The following is a 22,069-nucleotide window of genomic DNA, read 5'->3' on the forward strand; positions in this document are numbered from 1 at the left end:
AGTTAGTGGAAAGAAGTACTTAAAAGATATATGCGACATAATTTTTTAGGAAACACATTTACTGATTACAGTACAGATTAAATTTTAAGGAAGAATTACTTCGGCACTATTCTAAAATTATAATTAGAATAAACAAGCTTAATTCTCAGATGTAGGATGAGTTATAAGGTAGGTCCATACTATCGAAACATGGGACTCGAGATGGCGATCTGTGGTACAAGAATTGAACTTCTATCCAAAGAAAATTTCGACACGAGGCGGATTCAGGTAGAGGCGTTACTTACCAAAATCGATACCTGGAATTTCGTTAATGAAGTATCAAAGTCAGTTAGATGTCAGGGTGACAAAAAAAGTGAATCAGCGCTTAAAACGTGGATGTAAATAAGATAAAAAGGTAAATGCGGACATAATCCTATGCATAAGCCCATCGGACCTCATGAGTATCAAAGGATGCGAGATTTCCAAAGATGTATGGCACTTTTGAAACAATTATTTTATATATTTTATATATTTTATATTATTTGATTAAGTATAAATAAAATTGGATAACGATAAATTACCCACGTGGTGTGGCATATATCAATGAGGTAAATATGCAAGGACACCCTTTACTGCCAGAGAATTAAGAAGTAAGCAGTTACTGAATATTGTTCATTCAGACATCTGCGGACCAAAGCGAGTTAGAACCAGAGGTGGATCAAGATATCTTCGAACATTTATAGACGATAATAGTGGATGGTGCAAGGTGTATTTTCTCATGTCAAAAGGAGAATTTCTTGAAAAATATAAGGAGTACAAAAGAACTGCTGAAAAACGAACTGGTAATGAAAGTAAGAGAGAATTAGCTGAGAAATTGAAGATCAAAGAATGCTAGGTTTTTTTTGGAATAGAAATTAACCAAAGTAAGAAAAGAGTAACACTTAAACAAGAAAAATATATTTTAGAAAGTTAACAGAGATTTAAAAATGTTCAAAGACTCCACACGAAACAGAGAATTAATTGGTACTCTAATGTACTCTAATCCAGCCGATCAAAACTGGGGCTTTACAATAATTAGCTGTGTCTTTCTGACAATCGAACCTGGATTTGAGCCGCCTTTTCATTTTCTTATTTCACGGTTTTTGTCTCTTAATAGGAACTTCTTCTGAAATGAAACTGGCGATATGCCGTGTGGCCCCAATAGGACTCTGAAGCACTCAAACTTCTTGCAGGCACGCTTGCTGTTTACTCATTTCATGACCGCTAATTCAGTTATTAAACTGTTTATAGTACGAAAACCTAAACTTAATTCAGTTGTTTCTTGGATTGGTAACCAAGGTTACCAACCAGGTAAACAAATTTTTTTATTTGTCTGAATTTAGTAACTAACTAAATTCGGACCAATTCAGTTACCATATTCGAAAGAGGAGAGTTGTTAATTTGGCTGGTAACTTCGGTTACTAAATCAATAAACTATGTGTGTGTGAACTATGTGTAGTGTCCGGAAAAGAGACAAGCTAAGTGAAAATCTCAATAAAAACCAAATGTCTGCCGACGTTTCCAGAGGTACCCGATTTCCTTAGTGTTCAAATTTATGTATATTGAATTGTATTAAAGCATTGCATATTCTTCAGACAACAGAAGTATGTTTTACTTTTGATTAATAAACATATCGCCTTCATTGCTGTTGGAACCTGAATATGTACAAAATGTAATTTGATTTCAAAACTGAACTTGAACAATTTTTTGGTAACTTACAATTTCGTCGTTGAAAAGACGAAAACTACAAAAGAAATAAGTATTTAGTCTTTACACGTGAGCTGTTTGTTTCGTTTTTTAGCTTTCAATGCAAACACAAATTTAAGCAATATCGTTTTGTCATGAAAATATTTTGGTTTATATTTAACTTTTCCAGATTGATGTTTTTAATGAACTCAGAAGTCAGATTTATCTAGTAATAGAGGTCCTTATGATATTCCTTCTACAGCATTGAATGAATTGTGGATTATCATTAACAAAGCCTCTAAAAATGGAATTTAACTTGTTTTTAAAATGTGCTTTATTTCCTAATGTACAGAAAAAATCATTTATTACACCTACCTTAAAGAATGGAGATAGTTTACTTGTAACAAATTTAGGCCTGTATGAAAAATGTTTTGTATTCCATAATTGTCCAAAAAAATTCATTTTCAAAATAGTTCCAAAATATTATAAATGAGAGTCAACATGGATTTTGCAAATGTAAATCTTCTGCGACCAACCTTCTTATTTATAACAATTCGACAGTTGTTGCTCTTGAAAATCATTTACAGGTTGATGTTGTTTATACAGACTTTTAAAAGGCATCTGATAGAATCTGCCATGATTTATTGTTTGCTGAACTAACTGGGCTGGAGTTGTCAAGTAAGTTTTCCACTGTAGATAATCATAACGATTGTAATGTAAGGTGATTAGTTTTTTAAAAAAAATAAATCAACATTATTTTCGAAAGTTACACTTTACATAAAAGATTTTAATGTAATATGTTTGAAATTTAGAAATGTGTAACAGATTAGGCGGTAGTTTATCTAGAAAAGTTGGTTTGGCTCAAACTAAAATAAATTTGCGTAAATGTAAAAGAAAAACTGGTGAATATTCTGGTGCACTGATTGCAGAACAATTTTTAGATGGGATGGACAGTAATTTAGCATATAAATTCCAGCTTAAAGTATGCGTTATTGTTGAAGAAGAAATAATGTGTAGAAATAGTTTATCTTTCCATTTCTCTGTTAACATCAACTATTATTGACTAGTAATTAATAAGTCAACTTAGTTGTGACGCCCTTCCATATTCTGTCATTGTCAAAACTTTTCGGGTTATTCATCAAACTCTCTAATACCCTCAAAAATTATTTCTTATTACAAATTGCAAATTTAAATAAAGCATCCTAAGAACTCCATTTACAACTCAACGCATATGGAGAGTTACTACCACGATTTTAATATATTTTTAAAGCAAGTATGGAACATATAAGTAAAACAAGTAATCGTGTCTCACTTCTTGAATGTCTATAATTTCGTAAGCGTTCCTTTTAATTATGTTGCCCTTGTTGCACTATAAAGTAGATTTTTAGAAAAATAATGGTTAATAGGATTCCAGGTTCTGTGATGCTTTGTCGTATAAAATAACCTCTTTTTATAATCGGTATCGCGATTATAAGATCAGCAATTAACCAGAACGGAAATACTTCAACATTAGTTGACTAAGTTGTCAGAAAGTTGTCAAAACGTGCGTACTCGATAGCAACTCTCAAGAAAACGTGGAGACACTAAAAATATGTAATAAATCAACAAAAGAATGCTATTACTTATAAATTTCCACTGTAAAAAGATTGTAAATCTTTACGCAGAAAATTGTAGAATAGAAATCAATATTTCATGATTTGGTTTAAAAGTTGTGTTGACATTATTTGAACTTGTCATCCAGACATGAGGAATCTAAATAATTTTCGTCATAAAATTAGCAAATATGGAAACATTGGTATCTTGGTGTTGTGGGAGAGTGATAACCCAACCAAAAGTGAAAGAGAAAAATTCAGTGCATAGTTGAAAATTGTCGCTCACTAATTCAAGCTGAAAGAATCAACCACGTTAATTTACTGTTGATTTAAAAAAGTGAAATATTTAAATAATTACAATAATGGCAACTTTTTGTTTGAGGATTTCGATTACGAGTGCTGAAAAATCACGGAAATCACGAACTTTCAAGTTTCAGTAGCAACGAAGGAATTTTGTTTATCAAATAAAAGAAAATAACATTTATGTTGCTAAGATTACGTTTCCTTGTGACATGTGCCACACGTTACAATATAAACAAAACGTCCAATGACCAATTAAACCATATTCGCAATATGTAATTTAGAAAAAAGTTGACATCTTTCAAGTAATTTTGATTTGTTTCTTTCATTTTATTAAAATTACATCAAATTGTGGTTATATTTTTATTATATTTCTATTTGTTTTAATTGACAGTGTCATCAAATTGACAGAGAAAAGAAATATCGAGATGATTTTTCGATTTGTTATAATAACAAATTACAAATTACATCTGTGTGTGAAATGATATGGACAAATTGCACGTGTTGATTACCAGGAAACTTTTGCACAAACAATCAGTTCAATACGATCGTTACTATCTTTGGCTGTACAAAATAATCACAAAATCAAGTAACTAGATGTAAAGACAGCATTTTTATATGGAGAACTTGAAGACACCTATTTATGACTTAACAAGAAGGGTTGGATCATAACGAAAACATGGTATGTAAATTGAACAAGTCACCATATGGGTTAAAACAATTCCCTTGCTGCTGGCATGCCAAATTCGACTCTACACCGAAAAGAGTTTTAGTATTTATATGGAACAAATTTTAAACAGAATTGAAATGACTAATGCTGATCCTAATACTGTTCCAGTCGACCCTAACATAAAGCTACAGTAGGAAGATACTACCTCACTTCTGCTCTTCATAATAACACAGCTCGTTCCGTCAAATTTTATTTGGCTACCATCACAAATAATCTGACTTAGAGACCATAGATTTGTTGCCAATTTAGGAACACATAATACTTTTGTAAAAAGCACCTTTTTGTTTTGACCTTTTGTTACAAGTGTAGCACCTTGGACCCTTACTTTGTTTCTGTGGTTGTTTTTAATTTTCTTGATGACTGACAATACTGTTGAGTCACTTTCAGGTTGTTTAACATCTTGTGATAGTTTTGATTTCACAGAAACAGAAGGTATCTTCATGCCGGAGCTTTCAATAGCAATAATCATTGGTTTATAGGATTCTGGTAGACCGGAGAGTAGCACTGTAAATAGCCATTCATCGTCAACTTCGCAACCAATGTTTCTGAGCTTGTGAGCAGTACACATTATTTTACTCATATATTTCTCTACGTTTTAACATGCAGTATGTGAAGTATTACAGAGATCATGCAGCAGTCCATCACAGCGTGTCAACCAAGATTTATCCCATACTTATTTTGCAGTACTACTCTCTTGTATGTGCACGTAATTTATTGAGTCAACTAGTAAATTTATCTTAGTTTTTGCCTTTGTGTCTCGTTTTATGTCCACAATGACACATGTGGGGGGTTTTATGCAGTCCACAACTTCTCTTGCTGTAGATGTGTTTCTATAGCAAATAACCAGGTTACGTAATTATCTCAGTCGGTTAACTTTTCAATTAATGCCAATTGATTGTTTGCTGACAATTTAAGAACATTTATTCCAAATGTTACGAGAAATCACCTTTCAATTGTCGTTTTAGGTTAACTTTATTACTTTTCTCAGTAAATAAGTCTTTCTGGGCTTAAAAGAATTTATTATTTCTCAAGAAAAATTTATATTTAAGAATTTAGTGTTAAAATTACAACTTAACTGTCCACAGGCGCACAATTCAAATTACAATTTTAACAGTTTATGTGTAGTTTCAGTGCACTCCTACCTGGTCATCGCATCAGTTACAATTGGCATCCCAAGAGGAGATGAAACATTATTTGTTTTAAGTTGTGTCAAAATTGTTCATTCTTTATAGTAGTGTAAGCTACATTGCGCTGTAAATTAGATTTTTTTTAGAAGAATTCTTCAAGTAAACTAATTAGGGTTAACAAGACAGCATTAAGTTAACTAAGGAAAGCATATTATCAAATTTAGTACGCTGGGTCAGCTCCTGGAATAATATTTATACGATACACATTCTCCACATTTTGGCAGATTGAAATAACCTCTTTCCGTAATTCGCCAAAGAGCATTATAGGATCGGATACCGAACAAAATAAAATTACACAAAGATCAGTTGTCAAGATTGTCAAGGAGTTGTCAAAGAATACGAACCGTATTTCATATCAGTCTTCACAATATTGCCAAACTAATTTAAGTGTTTCTTTTCTATGAAAACTTTTTTCTAAATGTTAGTGTATTGACCTTTTTGCTTTAATTCAATTCAAAATACATAAATTTGAACACTGAACAATTTCTAACATTATCTCAGTCATCTAAATCTTATCAATATTAAAATTTGCCCTAATATATATTATTCTTTTCCTTGAAAAATATTACAATTTACCAGTGTGCGTTTATATTCGGATTCAAACTCAGATAAATAAACTATATGTAGTTTGAGGAGAAAAGACAAGCCAAGTGAAAATCTCAATAAAACCCAAAAGTCTGCCGGCGCTTCAAGAGGCCTTAAGATTAAAATATCGGAACTAGAGGGTGAACTACAACGAATGAAAGTAAGTAATGTAGTAAGCTGTCTGCTAAACTACAGACACCTTCGGTAAATCCTGGAAATACTCCTACTTCGAACACCAATCCTTTCTCCCAACTAGCCACCCCACACCTCCGAAACGCAAAAGTTTTCCACGAAGTAGGTCACGCCTATAAAAGTGATGTCGAAATCGTCTGATGACGACGCACCCCTGTGCTCACCGAAAAGACATGAAAGTACTGGAAGTCTTTATATCCATTATGGTCAAAAGCCAAAAGTGAATAATTGGAACAGTTTACCAGCATCTGGTTCTGATTTTTATTCCAATCATTGTGCATCAGTGGATATATTTTTAGTAACTGGAGATTGAAACCTGCCCCGAGTGAATTGGACTAATGATGAGTTTAGTGTTTTCATGAGTTCTGAGGCTTACTCATTAAACTATCACTTGTCATTAGTTGATTGGGATTTACTTTTAAGCAATATGGATGTTAATGATTGAGAGCACAAATCTTATGAAATTTTATACAAAATGTTCCAACTTGATCTACCTGTAAAAATAATTAAGAACTATGTTTCTTAAGTTGTTCTATAAAGAGCTTATGACATTAACAATTCATTATTCATTTGCAGATATTTGAATTTCGTTGTCATAAGCAAAATTAAATATTTTTCATAAAATCAAGTAGCCCAAAAAGATTTCTTTATTTGGTTACCACAAAACTTTAATCAGTTCATATCGAAACATACCTTTCTTATACATAATTTGTTTTCAGAATAAATTCAATAAATTAAGATTGAAATCTGAAAGTACGATGTAAAAGGCAAATGCTGGAAAGATTCTAGAGGCCCAAGAATTGGATTTAAATGTACGTATAATTTTCATCTGTATTCAAGATTTTTATAATTAATGATATATTTTATGCTAAAACACACACAATTAAATTATTTAATTTAAATAAAAAACAAATAAGCTATTTATACGATTCGTTGGACATTAGGAATTGACACATTGACAGACTGATTACTATCATATAAATGAAGATGAAATGTGCTATGACAAAGCCACATATCGGGAAATATGAAAAAAAAAAATCCAAGAAATCAAAAAAGTCCAAGCAAAAATCCCAATAAAGAAGAAAACAGCATTACCAAAAGTTCTACCAAAAAGGCTGAGGACTGGAATATTCCCGTTGGAGTTCCACATATCTGTCTGTGTATAAAGCAGGTACTTTCATTTTGAGAATTAAGCATGTGTATAATAATTATAATTTTATAATTGTGGCGAAGAAATTTTTCCTATTGTAATCTGTACTCTATGACGGTAAATGCGTTTCCTAAATAATTATGTTGTATATATTATAAATAATTATGTTATATATAGCTGTAAATCTTTCTACTGAAAAATTGGTGGTTGAAAAAATCGACAATGTGTCGAAACCATTTTATAACACCAAACTAAATTTTCGACTTAAGTTAAACTAAGTAATTTTATTTGTAAAGTTAAGTTATATTTAATTATTTGTGAATCTCATTTATAGTCTTCCAGTGTAGGTTGAAATATAAGGATGAGATTGATTCGAAACAGTTCTACCATCAACAATATTATAACAAATCGAAAAATCATCACGATATTCCTTTGCTCTGTCAATTTGCTGACACTGTGGATTAAAACGAATAGAATTATAAGAAAAGATATAACTGAACCACAATTTGGTGAAATACAATATAAGAATCAAATCAAGTTTTGCTTGGGAGAAGACAACTTTTTTGATAAATTACATACTTCTGACATATGACAAACAATTGGTTGCAATTGAAACTTGAAATAAATGTCGACGAGAGATCTGCAACTGATTTGATTTCAGTGACTTTCAGGGCACGTAATCTAAACCTTCAGACAGTAAGTTGCTATTTTTGTAACTGTTTAAATATTTCACCTTTTTAAATCAACAGTAAATTCACGTAGGTGATTCTCTCAGCTTGAATAACTGAGCGACAGATTTCAACACTGAAATTTTCTTTTTCAACATTGGTTATCACCCTCAAATGATATACTAATCTTTCCATATTTGATAATTTTATATCGCAAATTATTTAGATTCCTCATGTCTGGATGACAAATTCAAATAATATCAACACAACTTATAAACCAAATCATAAAATAGTAATTTCTATTTTAAAATTTTCTGCGTAAATATTGATTTGCAATCTTTGTTCGGTTGAAACTTATAATTAATGGCTTTATCATTTGCAGTTCTGCTAAAATTTTCATCTACTTTGGTGCATATATATTTTTGGTGTCTCCATATTTTCTTGACAGTATGCGTGTTTTGACAACACACTGACAACATCGAGAACTAAAGATGGAGTATTTTCGTTCTGCTTATTCGCGATACTGTTCATAGAATGAAGGTATTTTATACTACCAAACATAGCGGACCCTTGTATCCTATTAAGCAGTATTCTTCTAAAATATCTATAATAATAATAATAATAATATCATAATTGAAATGAAAGTTTATGCTCTTATAGACATTCAAGAAGTGAGACACAATTTACTTGCTTTACCTATATGCTCCATACTTGCTTTAAAAATATATTAAAATCGTGGTAGTAACTCTCCATATACGTTGGGATGTACATGGAGTTCTTAGGATGCTTTATTTAAATTTGCCATCTGTAAAAAGAAATAATTTTTGAGGGTATTGCAAAAATTATCTTCAAAAATTGATTGAATATATCATATTGTAGAAGAGATTGAAAAACACAGTGACCAAAGGTTTTTTTGAAAGAAGGAAAATAACGGAGCGATTTTTAATTAGGGATGACTCAATTTGATTATACGTCGATGTAGTGCACTGATTCAGTTAACCAAAGGGGCGGTATATATAACACGATATTGTACGCTAAATACTCTCTGTACTATGTAATATTGTATAACTTTGATTAACTTTTGATATATATACAAATCGGAATTCTTTTTTACAGTTTTTAAGACATCTTGGTGTTTTGATAATATATCATATGCCTAACTTTACTTAAATGAATTTTAATATGATTGGTAATATTTTGATTCAGCAAAATTAAAGCCCACGGGAATTTTTCATGTGACTTGATTTTCGAGAATTTCATGACGAATTAACACTATTTAAAATTAGAGCTCTAAAATAGATATATTTTGTTATTAGTGTAACTGTTCCAATATGATTGAATAAATGCAACAAATTATGTAGCTAAGGGAAATCAAATTTAAAAAACAATACAACACTTATTGTAAATTAGCAACTGTTATTTACAATTGTTCCTACAACTTATTTTGAAATATTAACAATTTCAACATTCAAGAGATGCTGTGAAACTTTAGAACACTAGGTATCTCATCATTCAAAAACTCAACAACTACAAACACGCCATCAATTTATTTCGGATGTAATTCATAACACATAATTTCTTAAAAGAGTCAAATTTGATGATTAACATCAATGGATTGAATTTAAATGGAAAATGTGTAGGGTTTAACATAATGGTTAAGGCTTGAGTAGTACCATATGGAATAAATAATGAAATTATTTACTAACAATTTCTTAAAACAGGAGAATAAGTTTTTGAGAACTCTGGTCCTGTACGTTTGTTTTGAAAACTAACTGACAACTGATATTTCAGTTATTTCATTTTGCAAAACATGCCATTCATTTAGTTGTCGAAAATGTGGCAAAAGGCATAATACCTTACTACATATTGAGACACATGTTGGCAGTGAAATTGTCACTGACACTGAAGTGCCAGTTACCATTGTCAATCACTCGGTGGCAAATGAACAAAGGCAAGCCTACTTGTCAACAGTCTTAATTCATGTAACAGATGCACAAGGCAACAATCAAGTTCTACGTGCACTACTTGACAACGGGTCCCAAAGTTCATTTGTGACTGAAAGGGCTGTTAAAATGTTAAATTTAAATAAACACAAAACCCAATTTAAAATTTCTGGTGTTGGTCAAACTATATCGGAGATTCAATATCAAACAATACTCGACATTTCTTCTGTTCAAGGTTCATTCAAAACATGCGTTTCATGTTTAATTATGAATAAGATCACAGAACCCATACCTTCTACTACAATGCCAAAATATAACTTTACACTTCCAAGTCGGATTACTTTGGCAGATCCTACTTTCAATATATGCAATGATATCGACATCCTATTGGGTGCCGACATATTTTGGAAGGTTCTACTGCCTGAGCGTGTTTCACTGGGAAAACATAATCCTATGCTGCAAAATACGTCCTTTGGGTGGATCGTTATAGGAGGTTGGAGTAAAAGGAATCAGAGGCATTCAGTCAATTGTTTAGTCGTAAACAAAACTGATGAAATCGTGAAGCGTTTTTGGGAAATAGAGGAAATAGGTGATTCGTATCAAATATTTAATGAAAGGGAACAGTTTTGCGAGAATCATTTTAAAGATCATTATGAGCGCGACTCGTCTGGCAGATTCATTGTACGAATTCTGTTTAACGACAAAAAAGGTCTGCTAGGCGAATCAAGGCAAGGAGCATTAAATAGATTTCAGCCGCTAGAAAGAAAATTAGCGGAAAATAGCCATTTAAAACAAAGTTACGATGAATTCATGCAAGAATATATCGACTTAGGACACATGAAACAAGTCGAGGATGTAGGTGATGAGAAGATTGGTACTCAATATTATTTACCTCATCATGCGGTTTTAAATGAATCAAGTTTGACAACAAAAATACGTGTTGTATTTGATGCGTCGGCCAAGACAAGTAGCGGTCTTTCGCTAAATGATGTTCAATGCAGCGGCCCGACCATACAAAATGAGTTGTTTTCCATACTATTGAGATTCCGAATTAATCAATATGTTCTCACAGGAGATATATCAAAAATGTATCGTCAAGTTCTGGTTCATTTTGATGAACGATGCATGCAAAGAATATTTTGGAGATTCAACAAAAATGAAGCAATACAAACCTATGAGCTGGCAACCGTAACTTACGGCACAGCATCAGCACCATTCTTAAGTGTTAGATGTTTGAAACAATTAGCTATGGATCACTCAACAGAGTTTCCCGAAATTAGCAGGATCATTGAGAATGATTTCTATGTAGACGATGTGATTACGGGTGCTAATTCAAAGGCAGAGTTACTGCGCATTCAGCGAGAACTGTCAAACATCTTACAACGGGGCAAGTTCGAACTGCGCAAATGGTTGTGTAATGATTCAGAATTGTTATCTAAATTTCAAGTAAATAACAATTTAAATGTTGGATTAATTCATTTGGGACCAAATGACAATAATAAGACGCTTGGTATACTATGGAATGCTTGTAACGACATTATTCAATTTGAAACAAGTCAGCTTAAATATTCTCAACAATTTCCAACCAAACGTTTCATTTTGTCAACAATAGGTCAAATATTTGATCCTTTGGGATTGATTGCACCTGTCACAATTTTGGGAAAAATCCTTATTCAAAAATTGTGGTTACAAAAACTAGATTGGTATGATCCCATATCTGTTCATTTATCCAGTCTATGGTCAGAATTTGTAAATAATATTCAAAATTTGAATAATTTGAAGATTGATCGGTTTGTGTTGAAGCCAGAGTACGAGGAATGTGAGCTCCACGGTTTTGCAGACGCGTCTGAAACGGCTTACGGTGCCTGTATTTACCTACGATGTAAGGTTAAAAATCAGTACTTTGTTCAAATGCTTTGTTCCAAATCAAAGGTTGCGCCAATTAAACAGGTATCATTGTCAAGGCTTGAATTATGCGCTGCAACATTACTCGCAAAATTAACAGACAAGGTACGACGATCAATCAGACTCAACATTCAAGCACAATTATTTTGGTCAGATTCCACGATTGTTCTTTGTTGGATACGAGGTTGTCCATCGCGTTGGAAAACCTTTGTTGCAAATCGCGTGGGTGTGATTCAGTCACTTACAAAACAAGAACAATGGAATCATGTAAGGTCTCAGTCAAATCCTGCAGATTTATTATCACGAGGTACGAATGCAGATGTTTTAAAAACCTCCACGTTTTGGTCAAATGGCCCACAGTGGCTCATTAAAGATAAGTCAGAATGGCCAGAATTTACGGAATCTGAACCGAATATAATTCCAGAGCAAAAAACTGTTTGTTTGCAAACAACCATTACAGACGAATCCATCTTCATACGATATTCGTCGATAACAAAATTAAAGCGCGTTGTTGCATACATGTTAAGATTTATTTCAAATTGTAAAGAAAAAAAACTATCTGGCCCTCTGAGCTGTACCGAATTAAAAAATTCTGTGGTAGTTTTGCTACGTGTAATGCAACAAACTACATTTGTTACTGAGTATAATGATTTGGTAAATAAAAGGCCAATTAATAAAAAAAGCAGACTATTGTCTTTAAATCCGTTTATTGATAACGACAATTTAATACGTGTGGGTGGTCGATTAGTTAACGGCGATTATAATTTTAACAAAACACATCCTGTCATCTTACCAAGGAGTCATGTTTTAACAGAATTGGTCCTCAGAAATGAGCATGTCAGACTGTTACATTGCGGACCTCAACAATTATTATATTCCGTACGGGATAATTATTGGCCAATCTCAGGTCGCACCGTATGTCGAGGATTAATTCGGAAATGTATTCGATGTTTTAAGGCTAAGCCAACGAATACGGAATATTTGATGGGTAATCTGCCTGAATGCCGCGTTAATCAGTTCAATCCTTTCACAAACGTTGGTTTGGATTACGCAGGACCATTTTTGTTGAAAGATAGAATAACAAGAGGTGCAAAAATCATAAAGGCTTATGTTTGTGTCTTCGTTTGCATGGCTTCAAAGGCTCCGTTAACGCCGGGTCATTTTCTAATTGGCAAATGTTTAACTTCAATTCCTGAACCTGTCCTTTCCCACATTCCTGTCAACCGACTCAATAATTACCAACGACTGGATCAACTGAAACACCACTTTTGGCAACGTTGGCAAAAAGAGTACGTGTCCGAACTCCAAGCCAGGTTGAAATGGAAATAAGCGGGTCAACACATCCTTAAACCAGGACATCTTGTCATCATTAAGGACGATCAACTGCCCCCTCTACAGTGGCGTATGGGACGCATTCTTGAGTTACATCCTGGTGAAGATGGAGAAGTGCGTGTAGTGAGTGTAAAAAGCACAACCGGTGTGCTAAAACGAGCAATTTCGAAAGTGTGTGCGCTACCTTGTGACTGACTTTTCTATTATGACTCCTATTCTGATTTCCAATGTATTAATTATATTCTATTTGTCTATTGAAAATTGTATTTTCAAGGCGGGCGGCATGTTAGAGCATTTGTCAACATTGGCAACGTCTAATGCGAAACCCCCTCCCCTTAGTTAGTTAGGGTGAATTAGCTTTAAGTTACTTACTTTTAAGTAAGCTCGAGAGCAACACACAACGTTCAGATGCTCCGAGCAAAATAAACAGAAAAATCACAAACTTGGCAGTTTTACTAGTCCAGCACATACAAAACATTGGTCTTTCGAGCAGAAACTATTACACATAAAAAACAGGTTCTTTCTCATTGAAAATGGTAATTAGAAGAAATACTTATGTACAGTAGTGCTAGAAATGAAACCGATCGTACCAAACTGTTATTTTTAGGGAATAATTTTGGCTAAATTCATTACTTATACTTACAGGAATTCCCAACTAAACACGGAATAACGCTCCATAAAACAACACATTGATTTGTTTTCAGAATAAATTATGATTTTTGTTTATTGGAACAAGGAGGCCTCTCCGGGCACCGATGCGAAGATCATGGCCTAAGAGTAATTAACCACAAAGGTTTAGGAAAATAGAAGGGAAAACTAAAGAGGTACGTAACAATCGCTACATGGTAAAGAAAAGATGTCCCAAAGAGACGCAGAGGTCTAGACAGCCAAGAGACAAGGTCTCTTGTATCTGTCGGATTCACAGGGTTGGATATCATGCAAGCATGCAATCTCCGGATTAGAGTGTTGAAAGATAGATCTCCGGAGATTGAGGGCATGCTATTTTCTCTGAGGCTATGAAATATGAAAAAATATGCAAGAAATCCGAAAAAAGTACAAGAAAAAATCACAACCTATCAAAAAGGCAGAGGACTAAAGCAGGTACTTTCATTTTATGGAAAGTTTTCCATAGTATGGGCATACGTTTCAACTCATCTAACATCTGAGAATTAAGCATGTTTATAGTAATTATAATATTAGAATGGTGCTGTAGTTGTTTTTGCTTATATTTTAATCTGTAATTTATGACGGAAAAGGTGTTTCCTAAATAACTATATATATATATATATATATATATATATATATATATATATATATATATATATATATCTGTATATTTTTCCACTGAATAATTGGAGGTTGAAAAAATTGGCAATGTGTTGAAACCATTTTATAACACCAAACTAGTATTAAAATATCGACATAAGTTAAACAAAGTAGTCTTATTTGTAAAGTTATGTTATATTTAAATATTTGGGAATCTCATTTATGGTCATCCACTGTAGGTTGAAATACAAGGATGAGATTGATTCGAAACAGTTCTACCATCAAAAATATTATAACAAATTGAAAAATCATCACGATATTCCTTTGCTCTGTCAATTTGCTGAGACCGTGGATTGAAACGAATTATAAGAAAAGATATAACTGAACCACAATTTGGTGTTATATTAATACAATGTAAGAATCAAATCAAATTTGCTTGAGAGAAGACAACTTTTTTCTAAATTACATACTTCTGACATATGCCATAAAGAAACATAATTTGACATGTTATTTTATTTTTTGACAAACAATTCGTTGCTATTGAAACTTGAAAGTTTGTAAAATGTCACTCAGTCACACACCCACTCGTTTTATTTTGTAATTACAAATTAATTAAAATTTTATTTATGTGTTTATACATCAGGCTAGTTATCTTGTTTTCAATTCTATTCCTCACCTTATAATAGTTGAAACTTCCCTTAGCAGCAATCTATTCAGCAGCAATAAATGTCAAAGAGGGATCTGCAACTGATTTGATTTCAGTGACTCTCAGGGCTAGTAATCTAAACCTTCAGACGGTAAGTTGCTATTTTTGTAACTGTTTAAATATTTCACCTTTTTAAATAAACAGTAAATTCACGTAGTTGATTCTTCCAGCTTGAATAAGTGAGCGACAGATTTCAACTATGCACTGAATTTTTCTCCTTCACCATTAGTTATCACCCTCAAACAACACTAATATACCAATCTTTCCATATTTGATAATTTTATGTCGCAAATTATTTAGATTTTTCATGTCTGGATGACAAGTTCAAATAATGTTATCACAAATTATAAACCAAATCATGAAATAGTAATTCACACTATTTCACAATTTTCTGGGAGCCTTGTATCCTATTAAGCAGTATTCTTCTAAAATATCTGTAATAAGGTATATCATAATTGAAATGAAAGTTTATGCTCTTATAGACATTCAAGAAGTGGTAACTCTCCATATGCGTTGGGATGTAGATGGAGTTCTCAAGATACTTTATTTAAATTTGCAATCTGTAAAAAGAAATAATTTTTGAGGGTATTGCAAAAATTATCTTCAAAAATTGATTGAATAAATCATATTGTAGAAGAGAATGAAAAACACAGTGACCAAAGATTTTTTTGAAAGAAGGAAAATAACGGAGCGATTTTTAATTAGGGATGTCTCAATTTGATTATACGGCGTTGTAGTGCGTTGATTCAGTCAACCAAAGGGGCGGTATATATAACACGATATTTTGCACTAAATACTCTCTGTACTCTGTAATATTGTATAACTTTGGTTAACTTTTGATATATATACAAATCGGGATTTTTTTTTACAGTTTCTAAGACATTTTGGTGTTTTGTTAATATATCTTATCTCCTAACTTTATTTAAGTGAACTTTAAATATAATTGGTAATATTTTGATACAGCAAAATTAAAGCCCACGGGAAATTTTCATGTGGCTTGATTTCCGAGAGTTTCATGATTAATTAACACTATTTGAAATCAGGGCTCTAAAATAGATATATTTCGTTATTAATGTAATTGTTACAATATTCCGCCTTGATTAACTGCAATAAATTATGTATCTAAGGGAATCCAAATTTAAAAAACAATAGAACTCTTGTTGTAACCTAGCAACTGTTATTTACAACTGTTCCCAAAACTTAATTTAAAATATTAACAATTTCAACATTCAAGAGATGCTGTGAAACTTGAGAACACTAGGTATCTCATCATTCAATTCATAACACATAATTTCTTAAAAGAGTCAAATTTGATGATTAACATCAATGGATTGAATTTAAATGGAAAATGTGTAGGGTTTAACATAATGGTTAAGGCTTGAGTAATACCATATGGAATAAATAATGAAATTATTTACTAACAATTTCTTAAAACAGGAGAATAAGTTTTTGAGAACTCTGGACCTGTACGTTTATATTTTTATTTTTTATTGGCGATACCAAATATAGAAAGATGATATTCTAAATTGTCGAGAGATTCTGAACACAGGATTCTATAATAATAATGACGGAGCTATCCTCCTGTGACAGTTAACAGTGTAACATTCTTCTGAAACAATTTATTTTACAATGCGAAAAAACATCTTATTATTGAAAATAAAGCTTACGCTATAACAGAGTCAGGAATTGAGACACAATTGTCTTAGAAAAGCATTTATTTGGAATACCGATCAGACATGTGTTAGATGATGATATTCTTCCAGGTAAATAGAAAGGAAGAATGTATGAATATTGAATGTGTTTCTTTTGTTTGATAAACAAACTGCCTTCGTTGCTATTGAATCCAGATTATGTACAAAACTATTTTTTGGTAAATTTACCTTCTAAACTTGTTCATTAAGTTATTGCGAAGAGCACAAAAAACTTGAGCAACTTTTATTTATCTTCTAAAGGGTTCTTATCCCATCAAATAACATTAGCAAAGTTCAATTTATATTGTGCATCACAATCTTCAAATTTTGATTCACCACCACGATGTGAACTTTATTTTAAAGCAAATATGGTGGAAGTAGGTAAAGTAAATTGTGTTTCACCTCTTGAATGCTTATAAAGATTTTTTAAAATTTAAATTTTAAATACTACTTAATAGGATCCCAGGTTCCTATAATCGCGATTATAAATCAGCAACTAAGACCAAGTTGTCCAATTTGTCAGCTCTCAAGAAAACGTGGAGACACTTAAAATATATATGCACAAACGTAGATGAAAATTTCAACAAAATTACAAATGATAGAGCTATTAATTATAAATTTCATCTGAACAAAGATTGCAAATCAGCAAATTGTAAAGTAGAAATCACTTTTTCATGATTTTGTTAATAAAATGTGTTGACATTATTTGAAGTTGTCATCTAGAGATGAGGAATCTAATTAAATTTTGACATAAAATTAGCAAATTTGGAAAGATTGGTATCTTTGTGTTATTTGAGGGTAATAATCCAACCAAACGTGACAGAAAAAATTCAGTACTTAGTTGAAATTTGCCGCTCACAAATTCTTGCTTAAAGAATCAACTACGTGAATTATCTTTTGATTTAAAAAGGTGAAATATTTAAACATTTACAACAATAGCAACCTACTGTCTGAAGGTTTCGATTACGAGTCACTGAAATCAAATCAGTTGCAGATCTCTCGTCGACATTTATTTTGAATCAAAGAAATACTGTCTGTGATTCTGCAGATAATTAACATGTGAATAGAAATTGTTTTTGTTAACATTGTTAACTTTATACTTAAATGCCGATATATATTTTGTTGCTAAGAGAGGTGAGGGATGTCGTCTTTCAAGTAAATTTTATTTGATCTTGCATTGTATTAATATTACATCAAGTTGTGGTTCAGTTATATTTTTTGGTATAATTCTATTCGTTTGAATCCACAGTGTCAACAAATTGACAGAGCTAAGAAATATCGAGATGAGATGAGTTGTACTAAATGGTAGAACTGTTCCGAATCAAATTCATCCTTATATTTCAACCCACACTAAATGACTATAAATGTGATTCCCAAATATTTATATATAATATAATTTTCCAAATAAAACTATTTTGTGTACCTTTAAGTTATGTGGTTAATTTAATATAAGTTTGGTTGTTAATAAATGGTTTCGACCTATTGTCGATTTTTTTAACCTTCAACTATTCATTGGAGGTACTTAAAAGTTATATGCAACATATTTTTTTAGGAAACACATTTAGTGATTACAGTAAAGATTAAAATTTAAGGAAAAATTACTTCGGCACTAATCTAAAATTATAATTGCTATAAACAAGCTTCATTCTCAGATGATAGATGAGTTGATACCTAGATCCACACTATGGAAACATTTCCATAAATTGAAAGTACTTGCTATATACAGAGATAGATATGTGGAACTCCAATGGAAACATTCCAGTCCTCAGCCTTTTTGGTAGAACTTTTGAATACGGTTTCTTGGTAATGATGTTTTCTTCTTTATTGTGATTTTTTCTTGTACTATTTTCGGATTTCTTAGATTTTTATTCATATTTCATAGCCTCAGAGAAAATATTTGCCGATGTCGTCGGGTTTTGTCGTGGCTCATTTCATCTTCATTTATATAATGGTAATCAGCCTTTCCATGAGAACGTAACTCCTCGTGCCCAACGAATCGTCGAAATACTTTAAAAAAGATATATAAAATTAATATTAAAGATTAATTTTATTATATATACCAATTTTATTTGTTTTTCATTTAATTTAAATAATTTAATTGTGTGTTTTAACATAAAATATGTTATTAATTATAAAAATCTTGAATACAGATGAAAATTATACTTACATTTAAATCCAATTCTTGGGCCACTAGAATCTTTACACCATTTGCCTTTTGCATCGTACTTTAAGATTTCAATCTTAATTTATTCTGAAAACAAATTAATTAAAGTACTTATTCTTTGTTTAGTTGGGATTCCTGTAAGTAAATTAATGAATTTAGACAAAAATATTCCCTAAAAATAACAGTTTGATACGATCTGTTTCATTTCTAGTATTACTATACACAAGTATTTCTTCCGATTATCATTTCCAATGAGGCAGGGACTCATTAATAAAAGCGAGAATATTTAACTAATAATTTTGAATTGAAGCGTAGAAGCAACTTCAGAGAGATGTGGTTCGTATGAAATAAAAGTTTGAACTGATTAAAGTTTGTTGGTAAACAAGTAAAGAAAACTTTTTGGTCTACCAGATTTAATGAACAAAATTGAAATTAGTTTATGACAACGAAATTCAAATATCTACAAATGAATAACGAATTAATAAATAAAACATTGAAATTTGATTATGGGAATGGAATTCAAATGTCTACAAATGAATAACGAATAGTTAATTTTATAAGCTCTTTAGAGAACAACTTAGGAAACTTAGTTTTTAATTTTTTTACATGTAGATAAAGTAGGAACATGTTGTATAAAATTTCATAAGACACAATCAACCAATGATAATTGATAGTTTAAAGTGTAAACCTCAGTACTCATGCAAACACTATACTTACTCATCATTGGTCCAATTCACTCGAGGCAAGTTATGTTAGAATATCTAGACATCGTGTATAACGGTTGTGATGACAACGGAGAATAAAAACAACAGAAGAGCCTAGTTATAGAAACAGAGTTAAGTTGTAAGAGCAGAGTTAGTTGTATACAGCCCACCAATGTTGTAAGATAGTCAATAAGCGTTTTACTGAGTACCTTGCATTATCATTCCACGTCGCCTTGTAAGCAGGCATGTTCTAACTATTAACTTTTGTATTTTGACCTTAATGGAAACAAATACTTCCAGTGCTTCCGTGTCCTTTCGGTGAGCACAGGGGTGCGTCGTCAGGATTTCGAGAACACCTCCATAGGCGTATCCCACTTTGTGGAAGACTTCTGCGTTTTGGAGGTGTGGGGTGGCTGGTCGGGAGGAAGGCTTGGTGTTAGGGTTAGAAGTAGGAGTATATATGTATATATACATAAAGCATACACCACCTTCAAACGTTCGCACAAATTTTGTACTGCTGAGTTGATATCACTATCTGAAACATATGTTTCCGCTATGTTAGGACCATAGTTAGAATCTCCTGAAAATTTGATCCTTTTTTTTACAGATTCCCTATCATAAGGATTTTTGCGCTTCCGCTCTTTTTCATTACCCTGAGCACTTATAAATTTTTTTGGATTTTTACCCGGACTTTCATTAAAATATGATTTCCAAGGTTTTGTATGCCAATCTGAACCATAATTGTAAGAGAGGACGCTTAAATGAGCTCGTATTTGAAATGAATTTCTTTGAATCAAGTTCAATCTTTTTCCCATATTGAAACGAGCTATTATATTCATAAAAATTTCTGCTTTATTGTTGGTTTCTTTATCAAGAAGAAAATCAGCCTTCATTAATAATTGCTCAATAGCACCAAAAAGATGGTGATGCAGGCCAGAAGATATAAGTTGAGTTGTTCGATCATTAGAAACGTCTCCAGTATTGGTGCACAAATACTGTTTGCAAGCACTGTGATTACCATAAACGTGATATATTGTATTTCTAATATCGGCTCTTAGATTTTCTGGATCCTGCGTATTTGCGTAAATTGCAGATTGAACTGATTTATTTAGTTCATTAATAGTATCGCTTTTTAACATCTTTCTGGCGTCAACAGGGACCCCTTGAGTATCTTTTTTAATTTTGTAAAGGTTTTTACTGAAATTTTTTAATACATGGTTCATGCATTCAATTTTAACAACCTAAAAAGTATTGTGTAAATATTTGTAAAACTTATCTATTATTTTATATTACAAGTTTACCTCGTGTCCATATGGTACCTTTTCTTTAATATTTTTAAAAACTGAGGAATCACCATCTGCAATAAATTTTAAGTATTTCAACCCATGCATTTCTATGCTGTTATTAAATCCCTCTACTATTATATCCTGTTTCATTGAAGATGATGAACCGGACCAATTTTTAAAACAAATATGTGTTTTAGCAGCTTCATTATTGTTTTCGGCTCTAGCGCAAATACAACAATATTTATTCCTTACACCTACGAATAATACTTTTCCTGTTGTTTTCCCTATTATAACAGCCTACAAATTATAACATAAAATGTTATTTGTTACATATCCGAATATATTATAAACTTACAGCTCCAGAATTTGCATTATACGTATGTCCATAGCTTCGTTTAGACCATCCTCAATCTAAATATCCATCAGTTATATATGGAATGCCATGTGAATCTACATGTCCTTCCTTAATTGCAGCTTCACGTTCTAATTTTCCAGCTTCTTCCAAAGCAAGCCATAATGATTCTTTCCATACCTATAATATTTCATGTATAAAAACAATAAAAATTTCAGTAATGGTACTATAACACACCTGATCCAATTCATTTTGAATTTTATAATACAAATTTTTAGATAAACATGGAATATCCATTACTTTCAATAATTCCATTAAATGTGCGTAGGTGCTTCCTACTGAAAATGTTCCCCATTCAGCTGCTCTATTAATTTTGGACCTTGTTTTCGGATTTTCTGTTGAAACTGATACTTCTTTGTCACAAATGTTGCATTTTAAAATAAATGTGCTTCTTAACCCACATCGCACTTCTTTTAGATAAACTAATTGTCCACCAGTGCACCTCTTGTTGTGTTGTACTTGAATTTTAGTTGTTATATTTAGGAAGTATCTGATATCTACAATTCGATAACCTGTCAATGAATTGATTTCAGGAACAACTTCTATATCCAA

General features: G+C 31.9%; 1 pseudogene; it reads right to left on the minus strand.

Annotated features, from left to right (window-relative positions):
• Positions 1-20,873: 20,873 nt before the first annotated feature.
• On the minus strand, positions 20,874-21,708 carry LOC126264946 (uncharacterized; annotated as a pseudogene).
• Between the last annotated feature and the right edge of the window lie 361 nt (positions 21,709-22,069).

This window comes from Aethina tumida, chromosome 1 (genome assembly GCF_024364675.1).
Source record: "Aethina tumida isolate Nest 87 chromosome 1, icAetTumi1.1, whole genome shotgun sequence".
In the NCBI taxonomy this organism is placed as follows: domain Eukaryota; kingdom Metazoa; phylum Arthropoda; class Insecta; order Coleoptera; family Nitidulidae; genus Aethina; species Aethina tumida.